At 39.7% G+C, this 5934-nt stretch overlaps 1 long non-coding RNA gene across 1 annotated transcript; it reads right to left on the bottom strand.

Moving 5' to 3' along the window:
- Positions 1-244: 244 nt before the first annotated feature.
- On the bottom strand, positions 245-4402 carry LOC134293524 (uncharacterized). The gene is made up of 2 exons (XR_010000463.1): positions 4112-4402; positions 245-369 (listed from the first exon to the last, which is right to left on the bottom strand). It is a non-coding gene; the product is annotated as an uncharacterized LOC134293524 (long non-coding RNA).
- Positions 4403-5934: the final 1532 nt, after the last annotated feature.

Here is a 5934-nt window from a genome sequence, read left to right as displayed (position 1 = left end):
TCTCAAAGATCATCTGGCAGAGGGATCTACCAGCACAATTGCTCTGCTGGCTGAAACCACCCAAGGGACGAACCCAAAAAAAGAGAGAAGCAGATAAGGACAGGGCAAGAAGGCAGCTAAATTATTCCAGCATATCTCCAGCATGTCACAGAGGAAGGCTGGGACATGTGGCCAAACAACGTCATAATGCAGTCAAGTTGGCCAAAGTTAACTATGGAGAAGAACACATAAACATAGACTGTAGTGATTTGCTTTTGCTTGAATTTATTGGAAACAGCGAGACTGCTCTCCCATTCCTCTTCGGCCACTGACTTAATTCAGAGCAAGTTGCTTTTCACTTTTAATTTAGTTGTTCGCAATTGAAGCAAGCTGAGTATAAAGAGAAGAGAAGGGATACTGCGTCACTTACAAACAAGTATAAAAAGTATCAAATCTGAATGTCATCGCTAAATAGCGACAGTTGGTGGCTTATGTCTGATTCAAACTTCCCAAGGTCCAGAGAGATGACTATTATGCCAGCACAAAGCTGAGTCTTTAACATATGTTTATGGGCAGTAACTGTCAGCTAGTCTTTACAGATGAATAATCCCAGAGCTAAGATTCATGTAAAAGGTGCATAGCCTCAATAAAGCAAGTTAAAATTTTAATCAAAAAAACATTATTTTACAAAGACATCACTTTTATTTTATTTTTTTTAAAAACTCCATCCCTAATAGGAATATTTTTTGCTCATAGCCCTAAGAACGTTCTTTAAAGTTCTTTAAAGTTCTGTACTGGGGAGGTCTTGGGATTGGAAAGGTGTTCATAAATGTCCTTTAATTAGAAGTCAAAAGAAGAATGACCACAAAATTATTTAGAATCCATCCTAGATGGATAACATGATGGTAAACAGGCTTCACAAGTATGTGAGTCAGTAAGTATACCCCCTCCCCCCCTCTCTATATAGGATATATATCCTAATATATATATATCCTAATTTCACTGAGACGCTAAGCTGGCAATGACTAACCAGGTCCAGAAGGCATGGACTTGGAGTCATGGCGAACAGGTCAATGAATACGTCATCCTAATGTACTGCTGCTGTGAGACAAACTAAACCCATGCTAAGAATTTCTAGTATAGGGATTAAAATAGATCTGTTAGGCCTTTAAATGACTTTACCTTGCAGCCACATTGGCATTCTCTAGCCTTTCCATTTGTCACAACTAACCCTCCTCTATTGTGGAGGTAGAAAACTACCTAACAACAAATAAGCAAACAGAAAGCTTGTGTTCAGCGAGATGCATGACTGAGAGAAAAACATGAATCTTGTCCAATTTAATACAGGAAACATGTGTCATAACCCCAGACCTCTAATATGATTTTTGTACACATTTATCCGTAGAAGTATGGTCAGTTGCTGATTGCTTTTAAATCAAGCAACTCTCAAATTGAGGTCCCTGGCCAATCTATCTACATTTTTAATAAAAACCATACACCTAATACTGAAGACAAACAACAAATGACCCTTCATGCACCTCTTCTATGTCATCAAATATTAGGGTAAGGACATTTGTAACTGGGATATCAATAATATTATATTATATTATATTATATTATATTTATTTATTTATTTACATCATTTATATTCCGCCCTTCTCACCCCGAAGGGGACTCAGGGCGGATCACATTACACATATTAGGCAAACATTCAATGCCTTTTTAACACAGGACAAAGACAAACAAACATAGCTCCGAGCGGGCCTCGAACTTATGACCTCCTGGTCAGTGACTCATTGCTCTCCTGTCTGCGCCACAGCCCCGGACCCTTCTCCTCAAGGGGACTCAGAGCAGATTACAGTATATAAACAAACACAAGCAAATATTCAATGCCTTGTTACAATGAGACACACATACACAGACAAAGGCAAAGGCTTCTCCTTTCATTTCCGGCTTTAGAGGCAGTGCTCATCTTTGGCTCTGGGGAGGTGCTCTTCTTCATTTCCATTCTGAGAAACCTGCATTATCACCTTTTGGTCATGTAGCCAACATTTATTTATTTACAGCATTTATATTCCGCCCTTTTCACCCCGAAGGGGACTCAGGGCAGATCACATTACACATATAGGCAAACATTCAATGCCTTTTAACATAGAACAAAGACAAGACAAACATAGGCTCCGAGCGGGCCTCGAACTCATGACCTCCTGGTCAGAGTGATTCATTGCAGTGATTCATTGCAGTTGCTCTCCAGCCTGCGCCACAGCCCGAGCCCGACTGCTTGGAGAGTCTTGCTGCCTTTTCCCACTGAGGCAGTACATATTTATCTACTCACATTTGCATGTTTTTGAACTGCTATGTTGGCAGGAGCTAGGGCTAACAGTGGGAACTCACCCTGTCCCGGATATCTGAACTGTCAACCTTCAAAGCAGTTCAGCAGCACAAGGGTTTAACCTATTGTGCCACCATGACCACGAGCAATGACAAACTACAATAGAAGGGCAGGACATCAACATGTAACTAAAAAAACCAACCGGATGTTAGGGTTTGCACAGAAACTTTGGGCAATAATGATAAGCCATCATTTTAAACCAATCACAAAATGAAGTCATGGATTGAAAACCGTGTGAAGACTTGGATAAGTTCCCAATGACATGTGCGTTGAGACAGCAGTTGAAAAAATCAGCTGCTACATGTGGGCACATTCTCAAAGGCAATGCATCTGCAATAAATTAGAATTGGCAAGAACATGTCACAAGCATCGGATAGCAACCTATCTTTTGGGACAAATTGCCAGGCTGGAGGAGGCTTGGCAGGCTTGGCATGTGGTGTGTAGAAACTCCCGCCCCAACCTTTCCTGATGGGTTGTATTTTCTGAATATGCTAAGCATCACAAATTCTAGAAAGTGTCATGGACTCATTAGCATCAATGTAGTGTGTAAAGAATTATTTGGAAATCCTTTATGAAGACATAAAATCAACAAAGCTTTGTCTTCTTATTACATTTTTCTTTTCCTTGAGCAGAATATGTAATAATGCATCTGAAATTTTCTCATTCATCAGCTAGTGTCAATCCTATACACTCCTCTTTGCCTTGCTGTTTGCATGAACATATGGCCAAAGCAGTAAGTTTGCTTGCTGTTCGGATAATTTATACCAGCACCTGGTAGGAATCAAGCCTGCAACAGCTTGCTAATCTTTTGCTACAACAGCAAGTGATAGATAGTACTGGGAGACATAATGAGGGATGAAAGGAATAAGGTAATGATTCCCAAATGTTGTACACACTTATCCTCTCTGAGAAGGGTCTTAAAATTAAGCTAACCTACCAAAGACATCAACCATTCTAGATCCTTTAAGATGGGGAAATGTCAATCAACATTGGGGCCCTTCTCTGTTGCAAAGATGGGTATAACCCCAGCACCAACCTCTGAATACCTAAATAAATTGAGCAAGCTGGACAGTATCTGAAAGTAACATTGTTATGTGAACTGTGTTGCACTCCAGGCCTGGAAACACCTATGGCCACCGCACCAAACAAGAATCCAGGAATATAATCAAACAGTGTATAGTAAAACACATAAAAGCAAATAAAAAAGCAGAAATAAGAAAAGCAGATATATAATCCAAAAAGTTTCATCAACAGGTGACCAAAAAAAATCCAATTGCCTCATAAATTTCCAAAGGTGACAAAATCCAGAAATCACAGTTATAGCATAAGTCCACAAGCAAGAAGGTATAACTACTAAAATCTTGAACAGGAATACATGAACAGGAATATGGAAAACTTCCAAGATATTACAATCCAAGAACAAGAGAACTCAGGCTTACACAGCGTTGCCTGAACTGCTCTTAAAGTAAACAACTTGTTGTTTAATAGCCACCCATGAAAGCATTATGTCTCCCATGAATTTTCTTCCCAACTTTCTCACGTAATCTCTCAGTACTCTATTTGTAAACAGAGACTTTTGTTGATCTCCATAGCTACAGGTGGTTTCTCCTGGGAACTCTCCTTATTACTCAGCTCTTCACTTGATTCCTTATCTTGTATTGCTACTTCTGACTCCTCAGGCTGGCCTTGAGGCCCTGTACTTTCCAAGCCAGTTTTCTCACAGAGAGAAACATCATTTACCAGACCCGAATTTCCCAAACTTGAGAGCCCATCACTTCGTGTCACAGGAAAGCCCACAATCCTCTCTAAATCTTCAGTTAAACCATCAGGCTCTGGCTGATCTCTAACAAACAAACTAAGAATACACGTGGATTTCATCATGAAACTATAACGCACAGCCACAAAGAAGTTTCAGAACATTTCCATTGTATAAGAACATTGTTTAGAACTGGATCCTTGTGTCTTGACATCACAAATGGAAGAACAACATACCAGAATGCAGTGGAAACTAGTGCAGAACCAAGTCATAGAATAACGTTTGTCAGTGTCCCCCTAGTTATTTTCACAAGCAGAAGGAAAGACATTTCTTTTAAGAGAAAGAAAAGTTATAAAATTACATAAGCAAGCAAACTAATTCTGCAATGGAGTGAAAATTGTGGAAGGTATTCCTTTTCATTCCTGAGAATGAAAAAGTCAAATGTTAACACACACATTTCAAGGTATATATAATGGGATCTTGATATCTGCTGGGGCTTGGCTCCAGGATCCCTCATGGATACTGAAATCTATGGATGTTCAAGTTCTGTTATATATAATGGTGTAGCAAAATGATGTCTTTTTACTAAAATGGTAAAATCAAGATTTCCTTTTCAGTCAAATCCTTTGGTTGCTAGCAAGGCGATGATGTTTTGATTGCATCACTGATGGCATTTTAATATGGATGATGTCAACATTTTAGGAAAGCATTTTGTACCAGCTAATATTTCCAGTACTATTTCAAGGACAGCAGCACTTAAGACTCCACTCATGTACTGGAAGAAATGCGGAATACAAAATATATGAATAAATGAACAAACCAATTCTGGTACTCGCTTTGTGAGAACATCTGATTGTTTTCCAGATTTGAAAGATCAACCCTCCTCCTTCCCCACCTTCCTCCTTCTCATTTGAAATATTTCTCCATTGAGTACATTCTCGATGTTTTATATTTAACCTACTTGACAGATTTATGGAGTGCTAAGACAACATCTGTTGTTCTTCTTCTCCACAACATACTTAGGGCTAGAGCTTTTTCCACTACTAACATTCAAGAGGGACAGACTGTGAAATCCTTGAAGAAATGCATTGTGCAGAACTAAATTGCCCTGCTATTTCATGTTCCCCCCCTTTATTTCAAAATACAAACTTTACGTTAAAGCAAAGAGGAAACTTTCCTAGAGATATTTGGAAGGGATGTCTGTGTTTATTCTCAGTCACCAAAAGTTCATTCCCATCAACGACAATAGCAAAAGTTGACAGTTTTTACTTCTCAAGGGTTCCTTCCATAGGGGCTATCACTGTTATGCATGAGCTGCTCACACACCCATTTGTTGACTAATAAATTATGTATCATGCTTTCAGTTAGAAGCCATATTCCCAGCTGAATTTTGGAGAGATGAAAAACATTAAAATTATTCACATCTTTCAGGTTTCAGAGCTGATACAAATATCAACGGGAGATATTTGCATGGAAAACCATGTCCAGTTGAGATGAGATGGTGATACCACTGCAGATGGACAAGTTCAGGTGAAACAGTGACTGGGTTAAAATAAAATGGTGTGAAAAAATTTGCCATCTACAGAGACGTTGCCCAGGGGATGCCCGGATGTGTTTCCATCCTGTGGGAGGCTTCTCTCATGTCCCCACATGGAAACTGGGGATGGCAGATGGGAGCTCACCCTATCTCGCAGATTCGAAATGCTGACCTTCAGATCCCATTGCACCACCGTGGCTCCTGCTTAGTAAGAATGTACAACACTGCCCTCTCCCCACTGGTTGCTGCTCAATCACACAGTTGTTTCCG

The sequence above is a fragment of the Anolis carolinensis genome, unplaced genomic scaffold, assembly GCF_035594765.1.
Source record: "Anolis carolinensis isolate JA03-04 unplaced genomic scaffold, rAnoCar3.1.pri scaffold_8, whole genome shotgun sequence".
Classification (NCBI taxonomy): domain Eukaryota; kingdom Metazoa; phylum Chordata; class Lepidosauria; order Squamata; family Dactyloidae; genus Anolis; species Anolis carolinensis.
The sequence above is the reverse complement of the archived record's forward strand: the minus strand, read 5'-3'. Positions and strand labels throughout refer to the sequence as shown.